Consider the following 21988-nt stretch of genomic DNA (forward strand, 5'->3'; position numbering starts at 1 on the left):
TGTGCAACAGTGGCTTTAACAATTCAATGCAGAGGTTAATTTGAGGTGTTGAAACTGGAGACAGTAGAAGACGAGGTAATTAGTCCTTCATCCTAGATGGTATTCACCGTAGTCTTGAATCTGAGTTTCATTAGGCTACGGTGGTGAGTGCCATCCAAGCAAAAGGACTGTTTACCTCGTCTTCTACTGTCTCCAGTTTCAACACCTCAGATTAATCTCTCTTGAACTGATAAAACCACTGGCTGGCTTTATCAATTCAAGAATAAAGATACTCAGGTGTTGCAAATGTGTCTCATTCATCAACGAGTATGTTTATATAGTAGAGTATATTTGTATAAAGTTATTTCGTACCGAAGGCTGTATGAAAATGAGTTATATCAAAATAATTCAAACTGTTTTATTTTTCTTTCCTCAGTTTACATGTTATGCAACAATACATTTTAATACAAATTACATAAATTAGTTGTTGAAAAGTATATAAGATGTGCAGTCATGCATTACTACACTGTGTATATTACATTAGCAACAGTTAAAGATATAAAAAGTTTTATATACAAAGCTATACATGTTGCTAAAAGTATTTTGATCTACAGAATATATACACAAGTGTATTTCCCTCAGTGTATATATACCGAAAGTTTACTTTAATCACTCTTCTAGGGATGAAGTTATTCATCTATGGTGGTGAAAAAGTTACCATACAGCCTTAATGACAGACTTTAAACCACCATAAACCAACCTAATCTGAATCAAGGAATTTGAACTATCTTCACCTGTCTTGGATCAGACCGGATTACTACTCATTCCTCAGGCTCTGCATGACCCCTACAGGCACACACAGCTTCCTTCATGCTGATGATCTCCGGTGGTAAACAACAGAAGTACGTCCAGCATTTTGATGTGATGGTAATTTTTTATATACGTGATAGGCATTCTCATTATTATTATGGCCGTTGTTTGTTAGTCTTTTTAAAGTTTAACATTCTTGAAATTTAACAATATACATTGTATCTTGATATAAGGCAGATTATAACTGAAGGCAATCAAACTGTTCAGTATGGCATCAGCCACGCTTGCTGACAACAGTGTGGCATCAACCATCTTTGCTGAAAACAGTGTGGCATTAGTTATCTTTGCTGACGAAGTGTGGCATCAACCACTATCGCTGACAGTAATGTGGCATCAGCTGCCATCGCTGAGAACTGTGGCATCAGCCATCACCGCTATCAACACAGTTCAAGAAAACTGATATAAGTATACAATGAAAGTAAATATATTACACACAAAATAAACACAACAATACATACAATTATACACACAAAACAACACAATAATACAAACAATACACACACAACACTAACTTTTACACCCTCATAGCACAATGAGTGATCATAAATAATGAAACATACCTCACAGATACGAAAACATAACATATACCATAGATATTTAAACAGCAGATACATCAGGAACACTATAGATACACCACAGATACTGAAAAATAATAGGTACATAATGCAGATATTATTTAGTGGCTTAGCGCTTCTTTTTTTATTATAATAATAATAATATTTAGGTAATCACTGGATATGGTAACATGTGGCAGGATGGGTATGGGGTGCATAATAAACATATTAAACTAACTATGGTAACATGTGGCAATATGAGCCGGTGATGAAAGCATTACGTAATACAGAATACATAATGCAAAACTTTGCCTTCGACGGACAGTGATGTGATAAATCATGCTGTGGGACGGGGCGTCAAAGGGAATCCATCCCGTGTGGTTGAGCGTAAAAGGAAAATCATCTTGTGTGATGGAGTATTACTTGAAACCCATCCTGTGTGATGGAGTATGACTTGAAACTCATCCTGTGTGATGGAGTATTACTTGAAACCCATCCTGTGTGATGGAGTATGACTTGAAACCCATCCTGTGTGATGGAGTATGAATTGAAACCCATCCTGTGTGATTGAGTATGACTTGAAACCCATCCTGTGTGATGGAGTATGACTTGAAACCCATCCTGTGTGATAGAGTATGACTTGAAACCCATCCTGTGTGATGGAGTATGACTTGAAACCCATCCTGTGTGATGGAGTTTGACTTGAAACCCATCCTGTGTGATGGAGTATGACTTGAAACCCATCCTGTGTGATGGAGTATGACTTGAAACCCATCCTGTGTGATGGAGTATGACTTGAAACCCATCCTGTGTGGAGTATGACTTGAAACCCATCCTGTGTGATGGAGTATGACTTGAAACCCATCCTGTGTGATGGAGTATGAATTGAAACCCATCCTGGGTGATGGAGTATGACTTGAAACCCATCCTGTGTGATGGAGTATGACTTGAAACCCATCCTGTGTGATGGAGTTTGACTTGAAACCCATCCTGTGTGATGGAGTATGACTTGAAACCCATCCTGTGTGATGGAGTATGACTTGAAACCCATCCTGTGTGGAGTATGACTTGAAACCCATCCTGTGTGATGGAGTATGACTTGAAACCCATCCTGTGTGATGGAGTTTGACTTGAAACCCATCCTGTGTGATGGAGTATGACTTGAAACCCATCCTGTGTGATGGAGTATGACTTGAAACCCATCCTGTGTGATGGAGTTTGACTTGAAACCCATCCTGTGTGATGGAGTATGACTTGAAACCCATCCTGTGTGATGGAGTATGACTTGAAACCCATCCTGTGTGATGGAGTATGACTTGAAACCCATCCTGTGTGATGGGGTATGAATTGAAACCTATCCTGTGTGATGGAGTATGACTTGAAACCTATCCTGTGTGATGGAGTATGACTTGAAACCCATCCTGTATGATAAGTATATGACTTATAACTCATACTGTATGATGGGTGTATTAAGTAAATATGGTTATTTCTTCGGTCCTTATACAATGTCATATGAATCAGAGTAACTACACAATGTGATTTATAAAATTTTAATAAAACTATTATTGTATGTTATTTATAGTCAAGTTTCTCTTACTAATGCATACTTATTTATGTGCTAAGTCATAAAGTCACGTGATAAAAGGCAAAACTTTATTTTAGATATTTTTGTCACTCGGGACCGAACCTTATCAAGACTTGACAAGGCTCAATGTTCCTAATGGTATCCTTATTGAAACATAAAATTGTAGCATGTAAAAATAGTTTAAATGTAACCTAAAGAGAGTTTACTTAACACATGTACACGTTGGGAGGAAAAAATTATAGTATACTATTTATAATATAAAGAGTATGTATATATATATATATAATATATATATATATATATATATATATATATATATATATATATATATATATATATATATATATATATATATAATGCGTAAGGAATAGGAGGTAATCAGATTTCATCCAGGGAAAGCGGAGAACAGCTCCATTTTCTTGGATAAAAACCATCAAAGTACCATCCTTGAGGGGAAATAATGTCACACAGGTAAAGGTGGTTACAGTATAATGTATCAAATTTTTTTAAACGTCTTCTAAAGGCAAACAATAACAAAATGTAGCATCGTATACAAACCGCAGGTACTGTTTAGGACTATAGACAATACACCACACTTTCACAAGCATGGCTGAGCTCTTAAAAAAATCTATAACAAGAAATAATCTTATTAAGTTAGATTTGTTAAAGCACTACTTAGGCGAAACGGCGTAACAAAAAAAAAATGGCTCTGCTACGTGTTTTTATAGTCCAGGTTTGAAAGTCACATACCGCGCTCACTGCACGGATGGATAAATCTTTCCTAGTTCAGTCCGTACCCTCTCTTTTGTACAAATGATTTAGAGTATTTTCTATGTCAGTCACAAGCGTCAGATGGCATTATTCTTCATAAGTAACTGAAGACTGGTTTTCGCGTATACTTTTCTCCACCTGACAAGAATATTTTAATGTTTAGAACAGAGGTTAAGGTATACTCTCAGCATTTATACATCGAGAGAAATACACCTCTCAGTGTATGTAATACTTTACTAAAGGTTACCCTTACAATTACGACAAATTTCAAAGGAAAAATGTAGAAAATCAACACAATGGAAGAATGCGAATCCAAACAGCCGAATCATTGGATTATTATAATCATGGGGAGCGCTAAACCCGTAGGATTATACAGCGCATGTGGGGGGGGGGGGGAATGGAAGGTATTTGGGCTCAATTCAGGGAACAGGAGCACAGATCCAATTCCCTAGATCAAGAGCCCCTCACCAGCGCCGAATCACTGGAGCAGAGCAAAAAAAAACATCACCAAATCAATCAAAATTTTGAGGAAACTTGCATAATTTTGTAAACATCAAGTGATAAAGACAGCCAAATAAAGAAACTTGTGCATCATGGCGGAGACTGAGGCAGGAAGAAAGAGTATGGAAGACAGATAAGTTGCACCACGTTACGTCAGTTGCCGGAGAGCATTTCCTGAGATTTGCCTCATAATCTGAGTCGTCATCCCTACTGAGGAGAAAACATCTCCCATGACGTACATAGTGTAAATGCTGAGAGCTTACTTTACTTTACAATTAACTGGTGATGTAAAGGGCACATGACCCTCGTATGTATATTAATGGTATTATTATAAACTATCACAATATGCAGTTTATAACACCTTCGAATCTTGACACTGAAGAAATGGGATTTCCGTCCACGATGTAAACACACGATATCCTCTTCCCAAGCTGGAGCGGCCGTAACTAGTCCCTCCTGTGCCCTATAAACTGCAGTACGAAAGCAATTGACTGTCGACAACTTGGAAAAAATGGACATGAATGCATTTACTTAGGACACCTTTATTGGAGACGTTTCAGTCCTTGGACCCTTTCTGTTAAGTAATGAAAGACGGAAGACCGAAACGTTTTGCATTCAGTTGCCTCAATAGGCCCCCCAGACAGAATGGGCCAGTAGACCTCCCGCAGTGCTCCTCTATTCTTATTATCATATATTTAAATATACTCACGAAATGTGAGTAAGTGTATATTTCGTTCTCCATCTGAGGCCCTCTTTATCAAATGCAGAAATGAGGAGAAAACGAATTATTAACACGAGGCAATAACAGGGATGAATTTGAGAAATTTTCACGTGTTAATAGTAAAGACAGTCTTGTATTATAAATAAATATTGTGGAATAGGAATGTTAAAACACTTTTATTATTGATTTTGTTAACTGATCTATATTGATGCTGTTTGAGTAAGTGTCAAGTCTTCTCATTTTTTATTTAATTTCAATGGAGAAATGATTTAAAACTGAATAAATAAGAGAACATTAATAAGATTGAAGAACAGAAGACTGCAAAGAACAGAACACTGAGATCAAAGAACTATACACTGAAATTAAAGAACAGAACATTGAGATCAAGAAACCTATCATTTAGATCAAAGAACAGAACATATTGATCAAAGAACGGATCACTGAGATCAATTAAGAACAGGTAACATTCTCGAGAGGGAAATATTCAGTTCAGGACGATTTGATAAAACGGGTTTATAAAGCTTATATTCAGAACCTCAAGGTCAAAGAGTCTGGTTTATCCTCCTGCTACCATCACTACCACCATCACAGCCAACACAACCTTCTGCCACCACTTCGGCTGCCACTGTAAGTGCATGTGACACATATTTGTATATGACATACATGTCCATGAGATGTGTGTTTACTCTTGTATAAGAGCATGTATAAGACGTGTGGCTTTAACACACATGTATGTATTAGACACGGATAAAAATTCCATGTAGTATACACAAGCTACTAAAGTATAAAACTAAAACAATTTAGTTTTTCTAGAGTGATTATAAAAATAAATATTAAATAAACACATCATATCTCAAAAGACAATTATTTTCTTTATAGAAATTTAATGCCAGAAGACCCGGACATTAAAAAAATATAGGTATTTTTATAGGTATATAAATTAAGATCAAGCCTGTTTAAATAAATTTAAAGCAAATTTAAAATTATTAAATTTTTTAAATAAAGGTTTAATATATGCAAGTTTATACACAAGTTTTGTAACATAAAATCACAGTTCATATATCAGCGGGTCATGTACAAAAAAAATTCTGTTTTATTAGTTTTAATAGAAAGTTTGAAATTGGTGGAAAGTAAGTCATGGACAACAGAATATATAAATCGAGAGATGTATATCTCAATGTGTGTATATGCTGAGAGTTTATTTTAATCCTTATTTTTGGGATCAAAGCGTTTGTAACTCTTTGGATAATCGATAGGCTTTAAACCACATTAACAACTCGAATACTAGTCATATACGCGTGAAGACGCAGTCGTAGAGAATATGTCTAGTTGAAACAGCAGTTCCCTTATTATCATCTTGGACTGTCTCCTAGAGAGGACAATTAAAGAACACAAGATAGAATAATAAAAGAAAAGATATATATACGTATATATATATATATATATATATATATATATATATATATATATATATATATATATATATATATATATATATATATATATATATATATATATATATATATATATATATATATATATATATATATATATATATATATACAGAACAAGCTTGTTTTTTTTATTATTGTAACAGCGTCAAGCTTTTTGGAAAGCTTTATCAAAGCTCGAAGTTGCCACAGTATATAAGCTTGTTCTGGGCATGTCTTTTATTCCATTGTCTACATCTCATCCTTGATTCCTGTGTGCGGTTATGAAGCGTCGATCCTCCGTCCACTAACCGCAGGACTCGCCTACTCCTCGTAGCTAGGCTTGCTTCTACAATACATAAGAAAAAGACGTCAGGCAAGGTTAGTATGTTCACCGAGAGGTGTATGTCTTTCAGTATAAATAAGCAGCTTTCTTTATACTCTATTTTAGGGATCAAAGGATCTTTGGCTGGTAGTGTACATGTACGTCTTGTAGTCAATAGGTTTTACCCTTGTAAAGTAACTAACCAGGTCAAGGGTTTTGCAAGTACAGGACATTTATCCAGTGCGAGCTGCCTTATCATGGATTTTCAGACAATTGGAATCGAGTAGCAAAATACATTTCCCGAAAAAATCGATTTTGAGGAAATGGGACAAACAAAATTGTGAATTCTCTGGACATTATTCCTGTGTTTAATTTTCATTAGCACATTCTTAAGTTATTGTATTGCTATTTACTTGGTAGTTGATCAATGTACTGATGACTTCACATCCCGCATGTTACAATGAAATCTTATTTTTTGGGTTATCCTAGGTTCTCTACACATATGCTGCTATGTATGATAATTCTATGTAACTGTATTTGTGTATACCTGAATAAACTTACTTACTTACTTACTTACTTACAGTACAACAGGTTTAACGAAGTAAAACAATAATTTCGAGTATTTGTATGATGGCGTGTCAGGAGGCAGCACTTGTCAGTGTTTACATGTTCATGCAGTCATGATGAGGTGAAAACAACTTCTACCTTTAAGTAAACTTCACGTGTCCTGAAGAAAAAGAAGTTTGTTTATGTGTGCATGGCAGTGGTGTTACAGAATTAAGAGCTTTTATCTCTGGAGCCTCCTCAACGTGGAGGATGGAAGTTATTTTAGATTTGGTAAGACTCGCCAGGAAACCCCAACAAAAAGACTCGTCAGGAAACCCCAAGAAGAGTCATCAGGAAACAGGGCAAGTATTCCCTGACGCGGGTCTCAGTCATATGATGACCCGCCACTGGAGCTTTTGGTCATCTGACCGAGCCCTTCCACTGGCTTAATCAGTCCAATCCCTTTAAAATTTTAGATAAATTGAGGACGGAGAACAGACATGCCTATGATTTCGCAGAGTATAAGTCTTAACTTTTTAGGATTGTCACCAAACATCATTTGACGTAATGACCACAAGCGGAGACTATTCCTCACAACCCTCTGAACTTAAGCAAGATGAAGGTGAGCAAGTTTTTATTGAAGTATTATATACATAGCACACATTCTTTTTTACAGTGGTGTTGAGGGAATACATGTGTTACGGACACACACATAATACATTATGTAGATTTAACCATAAAATTGTAACGGTTGTGTATATGGGAATCTTTATTGAAGAAACGTTTCGCCACACAGTGGCTTCATCAGTCCAATAAAAAGTAGAAATGGGTAAGGAGAGGAGAAGTTTGAGGTAATCAGTCCCTCAACCTGGAATCGATATGTTCAGTCCATCACTCTTGTGTGAAGTGCAGCATAGGGACAGAGAGGTGGCTTATATACTGCAGTCAGATGAGTTGAAGCAGGAGGAGGCGGGATCACAGTGGGACCTGCCACTAGTGTAAGTAGGTCGTCGCCCAAAGGTTGGGCAAGCGTTGAAGTCTTTGTACCAAGATCCCATGATGTTGCAGTGTCTAACAGATGTGATGAATGTTTTTGAAAACCGACAAGTTGAAGAATTGTGACACTTATGCAACATATGGGAATCTCGCCACACAGTGGCTTCATCAGTCCATCATCATCTTTCCCAACCTTTGGACGACGACCTACTTACACTAGTGGCAGGTCCCACTGTGATCCCGCCTCCTCCTGCTTCAACTCATCTGACTGCAGTATATAAGCCACCTCTCTGGCCCTATGCTGCACTTCCTACTAGAGTGATGGACTGAACACATCGATTCCAGGTTGAGGGACTGATTACCTCAAAAGTCTCCTCTCCTTACCCATTTCTACTTTGTATTGGACTGATGAAGCCACTGTGTGGGGAAACGTTTCTTCAATAAAGATTCCCATATGTTGCATAAGTGTCTCAATTCTTCAGTGAACAAGGTCTCCATGATGGAGTGAACAAGGTCTCCATGATGGAGTGAACAAGGTCACCATGATGAAGTGAACAAGGTCACCATGATGGAGTGAACAAGGTCACCGTGATGGAGTGAACAAGGTCACCATGATGGAGTAAACAACGTCACCATGATGGACTGAACAAGATCTCCATGATGGAGTGAACAAGATCTCCATGATGGAGTGAACAAGGTCTCCATGATGGAATGACCAAGGTCACCATGATGGAGTGAACAAGGTCTCCATGATGGAGTGAACATGGTCACCATGATGGAGTGAACAAGGTCTCCATGATGGAGTGAACTAGGTCACCATGATGGAGTGAACAAGGTCACCATGATGGAGTGAACAAGGTCACCATGATGGTGTGAACAGTCTCCATGATGGAGTGAACAAGGTCACCATGATGGAGTGAACAAGGTCTCCAAGGTGGAGTTAACACAGTCACCATGATGGAGTTAACAAGGTCTCCATGATAGAGTGAACAAGGTCACCATGATGGAGTAAACAAGGTCTCCATGATAGAGTGAACAAGGTCACCATGATGGAGTAAACAAGGTCTCCATGATGGAGTGAACAAGGTCACCATGATGGAGTAAACAAGGTCTCCATGATAGAGTGAACAAGGTCACCATGATGGAGTAAACAAGGTCTCCATGATAGAGTGAACAAGGTCACCATGATGGAGTAAACAAGGTCTCCATGATAGAGTGAACAAGGTCACCATGATGGAGTAAACAAGGTCTCCATGATGGAGTAAACAAGGTCTCCATGATGGAGTGAACAAGGTCACCATGATGGAGTTAACAAGGTCATCATGATAGAGTGAACAAGGTCACCATGATAGAGTGAACAAGGTCACCATGATAGAGTAAACAAGGTCACCATGATAGAGTAAACAAGGTCACCATGATAGAGTGAACAAGGTCCCAGGACAAAAACGTTTCCATAATAACATACCCGAGTGTTTGTTCGTGTGTCTTTAACGACAACTTGTCGCTATTATATACCAGGTTTTCACCAATTTATTCTTTTCTAACTGAAGCCGTGTAGTAGCAATATAGTAATTTTTTGATAATCGAAATACAAACTATTTTTTTTTTTTGTAAAACTAGGCGAAAGTTTTAACGGACCAACTTATATAAATATCCTGTAATTTTGTTTTTACTTTTAAAAAACTATATTTATATATAGTATATAATGACTTTGATCTGATTTTCACGTCTGTATTAATTTTATCCAATCAAGGAAGGTACCTTGATGTTGAAGAGCTCTTGATCCATGGAATTGGAGTTATCCTCCCCTTGTATTGAATGTTTGCTTTCTTTTTCCCCGAGACACTATATGGCCCTACGGGCTTAGCGTTTCCCCTTGAGCATAGTAATGATTATAATAATTTAACATCCTCAGTCTTTTTTTTTAATTATTTTTTCATTTCTAATTTTTATATTTGTTTCGTTTCTATTCATTTTAATGTTTTTTTACAATGTATTTGGTGTAATGTATGCATAATAGGCTCTTCAAAAAATTAACTGGGGTATATTTTGTGAGGTTAGGCTAGATTTTTTTTTTTTTTTTTTATTCGCCGGTATTCTCCCGGCCCGGGTCTTTTCCAAGTAGTGGTGACCCGGCCTTGGCTCCCTATCTGGGGAGTGTCTCTAGACTTAAGTCTCCCATGGGAGGAGGTACAAGTACCTCCTCATCTTTGGGACCAAGTATCCCCAGGCCTAGCCACATTCCCCGCCCTCACGGGGCTCGTAGAGAGAAGCTAGGCCTCTGGTCTGCCATCTACCCCGCCTCAAAGGGGCTCGTGGGGATGGCAGTCTTATGAGCTGCAGATGGTAGCAAGCTCAGGCTCTTAGGCTAGATTGTTCTAGGTTATCCTAGATTTAACCTAGGTTAAATCTTTTTAATGTGCTATATATGTATGTACAAAACATTCATGTTCCCTCAGAATCACTGTGCACATTTAAACTTACGTTTGTAAAACCATTTGTAAAATTTCTTAAAGAAACTTTTCTTCTGTTATTCTGTCTTGAAAAATATTTTATTTAAATGTCAGTTTAAGTTTTAGAAATAAGAGTTGCCATATTTGTAATCGATTAGGATGAAAATGCAGAATTATTTTTAGAGTACATTGGTAATGCCTCAATAAAAATACTAAAAATTCTTCAATTAGCTTTAAGCACAGAAGCGGAAGACCTCGGTCAGATGACCAAAAGCTCTAGCGGCGGGTCATCATTTAACTAAGACCCGCATCAGGAAATACTTGTCTGTTTCCTGACAAACCTTACCTAACCTAACCTAACTTAACCTTACCTAACCTAACCAAACCTATAAGTATAGAATAATTCGTTGCACTATCCTCATATCTTAATTAAACTTATAACTGTTTTTTTTTGACCAGGTCTAGGGCTGTCTTTTTTTTGACCAAGTATTTTGTCTTGACAAATATGTTTAGACTTTTTCAACCAAGTCGGTGGGCTGAACGACCTGGTTGGTTGGGTTTGTTAATGAAATTTAAAAGTCTATCCCTCACTATCCTCATTAGGCTATAAATTTTCACCCGACAAAATTAAACCAAAAAAAGGGGTTAAAATTACCTCGGGGTATATACCTGAAAATACCTTTTCCCCCCTTTTAATCCCCCCCTTCCTGGGCTTTGTAATATTTTAATATTTTATCTGGTTTTTGGTATAAATCATAAATAAAACATCTAATTTGACAAAGTGAAAGGGGTTAAAATTTTAATAAATTTTTGTGTATACAATGAATACTCCCTTCATATTTTCCCATCTAAAAAATTAGATACAATGATCAATATATAAGTAGGGAAGAAATTATTTTTAATTAATAAATGGTAAAAATTTTGGGGCCAAAAATTAAAAAACACTAATTTCCCCAAAACCTTTTTAAATATTTGTGAACCAATTCTCTTTTTCCTAAGCATAAAAAGGCCGGAGGACAAAAGTCTGTATATATTTCAAAAGGTTTTAAAACCAAAAATTCTTTAATCTTGCACAAAAAAAAAATAAAAATGTTAAGAAAAAATGACATTTTTTTTTCTTCTTGAAGGGTTAGCAGTCTTTTTCTCATCCCTAATTGACTCCCCCCAATTACATTGGCCCATTGCTTGTTCGTAAAATATATATAAAGTAACCTGTGATATCCCCCTTGGGTAGGTAGTTGGAACAGTTTGGGCATTTTTTTTGTGCGGGTGGTGATACTTATTTGTCTTCCCCCGGTCTTTTTACTGTAATTTAATCTACTGATGTTCTTTTTCCCTTCTTTTTGTCTTTTCTTTTCCCCTTTTTCCCCCACAATGTTTTCTTTTCCCTTCTCTCTACCGCTGTTGTCCTCTTCCCCCCTTGTTCTCTTCCCTGCTGTTTTTTTCCCCCTTGTTCTCTTCCTTGTTCTCCCCCGTTTTCTCCCCCTGGTTTCTCTTCCCTTTGTACCCCTTTATTTCCCCTTTTATCCTGAAAAATGTTAAAACTTTCAAAAACTGATATCAAATATGTTACTCATTTTTTTTAAACATTGTCTACAATTAATAAGCATAAAATATTTATTCCCCCCACACAAAAAAAACCTTTTTGCAAGATGCAGACACACCTACAGACGTTCCCTTTTCTTATTTATTATTATTTTATTCAGTGGAAGCACTAAACTGTGGGTGGCCATACAGCCCCTAAGGGTTTCTCTTTTTCAATCCCTGGAACAAAGGGATATTAAATTGTAAGGAGAATTGCTTAAAGAACGGAATTATGCTCATCTAAAATCTCAGACAAAAAATGAAATGAAACATTACGGAGACCAGATAAAAAATCCATGGAGAATTATTCAGCACAACACACACACACACACACACAACACACACCACGCACGCACGCACACACACACACACACACACACACACACACACACACACACACACACCCCCCATCCTTCCTCTCACCTTCCTTAAATTTTCCTCTCAGCATGTCCTGCTGCTAGTCCACATCATTAACAAGATGGTAAACACTGCAGATGTCCAAAGAATCAGTATCGGCATTATTAGCTAATGTTGATGGTATCAGTGGTATCGACCTACTGTGAAACTAGTATGGGATGGATAAGTTTCAACTGACTTTGAATATATCGGTGGGTATCGCTGATTTTGATGGGATTAGTATAAACTCATTGTGATGGTATCAGTATCGGCTCATTTTTATAGTATCAGTATCATCATTTTATGGTATCAGCGAGTATCAACCCAAATTTTTTAAAGGTATCAGCTAAATTTTATATCAGTGGGTATCACCTAATAATTTATATCAGTGGTATCAGCTCATTTTTATGGTATCAGTGGTATGAGCTCATTTTTGATGGTATCAGTGGGGATCAGCTAATTTTTATGATATCAGTATTGGACCTAAATTGGTCCCCATTATCATGGGAAGCACTTATGTACTCACTGGAACAGGGACATCATATACATGGATGATACTGGAGGACAGCTCTTCAATCAAACTGCCATAACGTACTGGAGCGAGGAATCGAAAGTGAAATAAACCCAGTGGAAAGCAGGGCGACATGAGCACAATAGAAAACACCGTGTCAACATCCGTGGTCAAGAGACTTGCGCGCTACCAGCAGATATCAGAATGATGCTGGAACACGTGTAAAAGTTTTTAAAAGGAAACTGGATCTCTACCTCTGTCAGTGTCCGATCAACCAGGTTGTGATGGATATGTGATGCCAACAGTCCGCCAAAGCAACGGGCCTCGTTAATCAAACACCAGATGAGCAAAACTCATGTTCAGGCTGTGGAGTGCCCGGGGTATGGGAGGTAATCAAGTGTTATATGCAATAAGATCACAGTAAACAGGTGATATCACAATATGGGAACAACATGAAAAATAGGAAATTCCAGGTTTCGGACTTCTTACATTATCAAGGAACTATCATTATCAATGTTCCTTGATATGTGAAAATCAATACTCTGGAATTTCTTATTTTTAATGGTTGTTCTAAATATATATATATATATATATATATATATATATATATATATATAATATATATATATATATATATATATATATATATATTATATATATATATATATATGATGGTCCCCCTCTGTGTAATTGTCGACCCATAGCCTCGGAGAAGTGGATAAAAGTTTGGGAAAGGGAATATTTGGTTTTCTTCCAAGCCGTTTAATTCACTTCTACCACCCCATCTTTTATTTTTTTGGTGCATTTTAGAAAAAAGTGGATCGATCCTCCCTCATCATCACTTAAGGAACTGGAGACTGTTTTGCTGAAGAATGGACAAAAATACCCAAATCTATTCAAACACTGTTTATGAATTCCTCTAGAATTCAAGCGTATTTCTGCCAAGGTGGTCAACACCATATTAAAATAAATTTGTTTAAAATTTCACCTTAGTAATTACTGCTTGATTTTAGTTTATCAATGTTTTAATAGATTTCAGAGGTATTTTGTCATTCTTCAACAAAACTTCTCCAATCTAATGATGAGTATCGCTCTCACTATTTTCTAAAATGCACCATAAATTTTCAATTTTATTAAGATCTGGATTCGGGAGGCCAGATAAGATGCTCAACCTCACTGGAATGTTCCTCGTCCCAGGGGACGATTTTAGCTCGTGAATCGGTGCATTATCGTCCTGGAAGATATATATATATATATATATATATATATATATATATATATATATATATATGTTTGTTTGTGTGTGTGTGTGTGTGTGTGTGTTCACCTAGTTGAGGTTGCGGGTCGAGTCCGAGCTCCTGGCCCCGCCTCTTCACCCGATCGCTCTAAGTCACTCTCCCCGAGCCGTGAGCTTTATCCCTACCTCTGCAAAGCTATGTATGGATCCTGCCTCCACTGCATCAGCTTCCCAAACTATTCCATTACTGACTACTCTGTGGCTGAAAGAAATTTCCCTAACATCCCTGTGATTCATCTGTTCTTCATTTCCCAACTGTGTCCCCTTGTTACTGTGCCCAATCTCTGGAACATTCTGTCATTTCCACCTTGTCAATTCCTCTCAGTATTTTGTATGTCGTTATCATGTGTGTGTGTGTGGGGGCGGATCAAATTAAAATCCACAAGGATCAGTATTAGGATTTATGCTATTCTTAGTGTAAATGACATGCCTGGGGAGGAACAGGAGGTAGTGCTCTAAATATCTTTATCCTGGATAATGAAAATCGTGTATTAGTGAATATTAATCTAAAACTTCCAGTTGTTCTTTAAAAGTATGTGCAAATTAATTGGGACGGGGAGTAAATTTGTGATTATCTTGTATGTTTTAGTCTCCGGCTTAATAATGTAGTCTGGGTTCTTTAATTTTTTTAAGAGTTTGCTACTGACTAATGGTACTTCCAGCTGTGGGGCTACTCTGTCTCTCGTCGTGCTACAACAGCTGTTTTACTAAGACTAATTCTGCAAGTGTGTCCATGGTGAATGTGGTTTCGCCAAATTCTCCCCTTCAGTTCATGATTTGCTGAAATTCATGATGGTTGTTAAACCCAGGAAATATCAAATATTGAGCTCTTAGAAAACATGCTGATTTGAGTATCAGACAGATCACCGAAATTTGATCTTAGTAAAGTCAACTGTTGGTCGAATTCTGAAAAGAGCTGCGACTCTGGTTGTGGAGCGCTGCGTATAGAAACGCAAGACAATACCCCCCCGATGACAAGGTTATCAAAAAAACAGTCAAAACCCCAAAAAACCAGTGAAGGCTCAAGAGATTTTTTTTAAAGCGTAAATGTTGTTTTTTAAATGTTCAGAGGCTCCTTGAAGTTAGAACGCAAAACGTAAAAAACAATTTTGCTACGTTTAAAGATGTGGCGCATTCTAGAATACTGGGTAAGATAAATGGCTGAGAGGGAAAAAGGCGAACCTTCGAATGGACACATTAAACAAGCCCCAAAAAACACCCACCTAAATGTTTTGGGTATTTTTCTATAGCCCGGATGGTTTTATTGTTGAGGGCAAGAACAGAAAAATAAAAAGCAATACCCCCCCCTTGTTTTCCCAGTGGACAGGTTTTCCCTGATGGAGAAGGCTTTTTGGGGATCTTCCTCCACGCCACACTTTCAAAAAAAAATGATACTTTAAAGTCAATAAAATTGGCATGGAAACTCTTCTGATTTTCCGATGAGAATCTAAGAATAAAAAAAATTTTCCCCATCCTCTTCAGATTGCGGGATGTACTTCCCAGTCCAAATGCAACTTTCCTACCTATCCTTCGAAAAAAACCGCAACAAAACCGACAATATTTGATAAAAAAAAATTTTAAGAACCCGGGAAAAACTCTTTTTACTGAACTGCGCCTCAGTGGCCCGTGCGCTTTTAACCAGTAAGGAAAATTTATTCATATAAAAAAACAGTTACATATTATCATACATAAATGTGAAGAACCCAGAAACCAAAAGTAAGACAGGGATTATTTCATTGGGGCCTTTATTTTTCCCCCAACCAATAAAAATTTGGGTTAAATTTGCATAAAAGAACTACCGGATTTTATCATTATTTCCCCAAAAAAACCCAAACCCAAAAGGATGCAGCCCAAAAATTTAGGAAAAAAAAAACTATTTTTATCGGTCTGTGACTGGCTGCTTTTAAAAGGGTCCAAAGGGGGGACTGATTTATTCTTATTTTATTTTTCTGTTTGGGTTAGTTTTTAAAAATTTATAGAAAACTATACACATGTGTATTTACGTTAAAAGATGTACCAGAATATGTATTGTTAAAAGATGCACACATATATATATATATATATATATATATATATATATTTTATATATATAGATAATTTTTTGGATTTTTTCCCGGAGGGGTTTGCCCCAGGATAACCCCAAAAGCAGTGCGTCATCGAGGACTGTCAACATTTCCATTGGGGGCCTTAATCTTTTCCCCCAGGATGCACCCACCCGTCGACAAAACCCCCGGTTTTTTGCTGCTAGGGAACAGGACAACAGGTTAGGAAACGTGCAAATGTTTCCCCCCCCGGGGAAAAGCCCCGGCCCCGGTGTGGAAGGGGAGTTTGCCACCAGGCCACCCGGATACATACATACATACATACATACTTCATAAACATACATACATACATACTACATAATACATACATCATACATCATACATACATACATACATCATACATCATACATATAGGATGGGGCCCACCTCGGGTGAAAATTTTGGGACCCATCCCTCGGGGGTGGAAAAAAAGGTAAAAAAAAAATTTTTGGGATTTCTTCCTGAACCCGTTTTATTTTTTCCCCTACCCCCCCATTTTTTGATATTTTTTTTTTTTACAAATAGAATTTTATTATAATATTTTAAGAAGTTTTAAAGGATACATTTTTTGATATAAAGGTGGATATACGGTACATGTTGTTGTTTGGGTATCCCGATTATAAAGGAACTCATCCAGCTCCCAGGCGGGGGCGGTCAAAATACGCGGGCATTCCCCTTTTTGAACGCCAGGGCGGGAACAAAAAACTAGCTGCCGGGGGCCCCTAGTTCCGGGGTGGTTTTCCCACCCAAGAATTTAGATGCATCTTCCCCAAAAAGGGGCCCCGGTTGGGGGGAACAAAAAAAAGATGGCAAGTTCTCCATATTTTCTAGACTTTTGGGACTCCGGGGCGAGCCCCCCCCTTCCTCCTGGTGTTTGGAAAAGGGTTCAGCCAAGGTAGATGCACATGAAGCCCCACACCACCTCTTCCATCGTCCAGGCAGGGGATACCATCTGGCGCTTCTGGTGCCACGATCTCTGTTTGGCCCCCACTCGGGGCACCCGCTGTTGTGGGGCTCCTTTTGATAATGTTATTAACCTCCCTGTCTTGAAATTTTTCCCCTGTTTACCCCAGACCATGGTACCCAAAATGTCTGCTTTTTCACCTCCACCTGTGTTCAGGGGGAGAAAGGGCGGAAGTCAAAGGAACACCGTGGGGGGTCTGTGGGTCGAGACGTGCGGGGCTGGGTTAAACCCCCAACAGAAACCCCCCGCATGACTCACTGAGGAGGCGGTCACCCTTTCCTGACACCTGAAACATTGTTGGGCAATTTTTTCCACTTTTGGGCCATCCCGTCGATTGTTTGTATTTTTTTTGGGGAGCAGGTCGGGCCCCAGGCCCGAGTTACCCCAGACTTCCAAAACAATGAATTTTTGGTCCTGGATCTGAAAGCAGTGTCTCTGCAATTTCCCCAATAACTGGATTAACCATTTCCTTTAAATGCTGTGGCCTTATTCCAGTGTAACCCCCAGCAGAGCCAGATGGGAACGACATTATTGCTTTGTAAATGTCTGAGTCTTCCACTATCAATGGTTCCATAGTGGGGACAGAGGTGTTGGAACTGTTGGTGCCACTGGTTTCCCTGGCAGGGTGCTTTCCTCTATATATATATATATATATATATATATATATATATATATATATATATATATATATATATATATATATGCAATAAGATCACAGTAAACAGGTGATTTCAGAATATGCAAAACAACCACTCTGAAAGAATAGAGAAATTCCAAGCGCTTTCGTGACTACTCACATTATCAAGGAACTATATAGTTTCTTGATGATGTGAGTAGTCACGAAAGCGCTTGGAATTTCTCTATTCTTTCAGAGTGGTTGTTTTGCATATATATATATATATATATATATATATATATATATATATATATATATATATATATATATATATATATATATATATATATATATATATATATATATATATATATATATATATATATATATATATATATATATATATATATATATATATATATATATATATATATATATATATATATATGTCGTGCCGAATATGTAAAACTGGTCAATTAGCAAGAACTCATTTAAAATTAAGTTCTTTCTAAAATTTTCTCTTATACGTTTAAAGATATATTTTTTCATTAATGTTGATGTAAAATTTATAATTTTGCACCAAAAGGAACTTAGAAAACTTACCTAACCTTATTATAACAAAAACAATTTATTTTAGGGTAACCCAACTAAATATATTTTAGGTGAGGTGTGGAGATTGTTATTTTCTAACCTTTATTTGTTTCGTAATTTTTTGAGGTGTTATGTATTATGTATTTGTATATGAAGTTTAATATACAACAATAATAAGTGTGTAAAGAATTTTTGGATAATTGAGAATGTCTTCGTACATAAAGTTTTATGTAAAATGTCAATACCTGTGACATTCTTTGGGTTATATTGCATATTGTGTTTATGGCTGCAATTTTGGATGTAATAAACCCACCTGTATTTGAAGCTGTGGGATGTCTTTAGTTTAGTTAAATGTATGTTATGTGTGATGGTTGGGTTTTTTTTGAGGGGTATCAAACTTTTTTTTTTTAGTTGACTGTGTTTTCTTATGTATAAGTTTAGTGCTAAGGTAGGGAATGTGGAGCTTTTTGTTGTTATATATAATGGTTACGTTTCATTGTTTACATTGTCTACATGTATAATTGTGTATTGAGTTTTTAAATAAAATATATAAAAAAATATATTTTAGATTTGTTTACAATAATTTAATACTAAACAAACACAGTGAAATATATTTTTTTCGTTAGGTTCAGAATGATTTTGGCGAAATTATTGCATACACAAATTTTCACTTGTCCTATATGGCAAGATGAACGTTGCTATTTAAGCCAAGATGGCAAGTTCTGCCTATTCGGCACGACATATATATATATGCAAAACAACCACTCTGAAAGAATAGAGAAATTCCAAGCGCTTTCGTGAATTTCTCTATTCTTTCAGAGTGGTTGTTTTGCATATTTTGAAATCACCTGTTTACTGTGATCTTATTGCATATATATATATATATATATATATATATATATATATATATATATATATATATATATATATATATATATATATATATATATATATATATATATATATATATATATATAATATATATATATATATATAATATATATATAATATATATATATATATATATATATATATATATATATATATATATATATATATATATATATATATATATATATATATATATATATATCAACACATCGGCCGTTTCCCACCAAGGCAAGGTGGCCCGAAAAAGAAAAACTCATCATCATTCACTCCATCACTGTCTTGCCAGAGGCATGCATACACTACCGTTATAAAACTGCATATTTAAAATATATATATTATATATATATATATATATATATATATATATATATATATATATATATATATATATATATATATATATATATAATATTATATATATATCCATACATATATTGTTAAAGAATGAATATAAAGTACCTTCGATGTAAACCAAGTGACTAAATAACATGGTTTTTTTGAAGAAGCTACTTCTCATCGAGTTAGTGTTCCACGTGATCTTGAGACTTTAAGAGGTAAGTGTCGTCTGCCGTTTGTGTGTTTGTTGCGCCTGAAGACGGGAAGGAAGCAGCTAACCCTTCTGTGAAGCTGCCCTCACCTGCTGCTGGTGTGGTCGTCGTATTTGAGGATGGAAATGTAGCAGCTAGACTTCGCAAGGGGCTGTCTTCACCTGTTCCTTCCACACTTGCTACTGGTGTGTTTGCCAAATCTGATAACAGGAAAGGAGCAGCCAGCCTTTCCGTAGAGAAGTCTTCATCTGCTTCCACATTTGCGAAGTTCGGAGGTGTAAACGATGTCTCAAAAGAATTTGAGTCCAAGTTTGATTGTGATTCATCAAATATATCAGACCGTACTGGAGAAATGTGATCCGTGTTCATCTGTGCTAAACTTGCCTCATCTAAAACCATTTGTATATGTTGAGCTTCTGAATATGACGGTGGAGGTGCAGTTTGAGTGATGTCATCATAAGCTGGAGGAGGGTCTTGTTGGTGAGTGCTGGGCCGGTCCATATGGACGGACAGTGTATCGCTCTCTGATACCGGCATAGGAATCATTCTAGTAATGCGCACTCTTCTAACATACTGCAGCGTTTTGTTTCTAGGATACAGGATAAAGCGAAGGCACCACAACAACCCCAAGACAGGAATGAACAACGCAACGACAACTAGTAAATCATCGGTCACCAATCTATGGCTATGAGATGTGCCTAGATCATTGTTTACGTACTTCTTTTCTTTATCAGTTAATGTCTCGAAGAAATCGAGCTTCCTAATAATTCTATCAATATTTAGCTGGATTAAGTTCTTTCGGTTGTTTTCGAGGGGCGAGGAGACAGTGAGCGTGGGCGAGTAGCTGCTGAGAATTGTCTTTGGGTTAACGAATGATAGAGTAAAAACTTTCTCTCGGCATTTTGCAGCAGCACTCCATCTGCGTTGAATAAGATGTGTTGTTTCTCCACTTATTTTAACCCAAAAGCTGAACTCAGACGTGAAGAAACTTAACTCATACCATTGTTGTCCTTTCCTATCTTCTAGTTGAGGGTTCCTTCCTGCAACTTTGCTTGCGTTAACACCATAATATTCGTTTAACCAGCAGTCTTTTTTACTAGATATCAGCGTAAACTTTAAATAATCACGTTCAGCGTGGCAGAGAATAATTTCCCCCTCATTCAGCTTGACGGTTCTGCCATTTATGGGATACAGTTGTGGTAGAGAGACAACGCTATGGAGAATGGTAAGCAATATTAGCGGCCAGAGAGAATACCAAGGCAGGAGTGAGGGGCACTGCGCCATCCACGGACTAATACTACATTGTCCAACATGCATCACTCTCTGAACTTTAGTGTAAAGTGTACACGCACTTTTCAGTTAGTATTTTCTCCTCTCGAATGATTACACAGAAGAAATAAAGCCGCTCTCGCGAAATACCACTCTGGATGTTGTGGTGCACTAGACACATCAATATCAGGCAAGGCTGCAGACACACCGTGGCTTCTCTGCACTACTGAGACTCACTCTGCGCATGTGCACCTAAAATTTAGCCAGTTCTGCACCCTTTAGCATTTTAAACATACGTAGAGACCTTCTTCTGCAAACATCTCACGTTTGCGGATCATGTCATCCCTATCAAGAGCCAAGCGGACTATCCTTGAAAATTGATCAGTAAGGAGAACACCGGCAACCAGAGTCCTGTGACGTCATAGCGCAGCGCTAAGAGGCCATCAACACTAACTTAAAAAATGTCGATTTTTTTGTGTGAATGAAACTTTGTGGAGCTAGAACTAATT

This window comes from Cherax quadricarinatus, chromosome 27 (assembly GCF_038502225.1).
Source record: "Cherax quadricarinatus isolate ZL_2023a chromosome 27, ASM3850222v1, whole genome shotgun sequence".
Classification (NCBI taxonomy): domain Eukaryota; kingdom Metazoa; phylum Arthropoda; class Malacostraca; order Decapoda; family Parastacidae; genus Cherax; species Cherax quadricarinatus.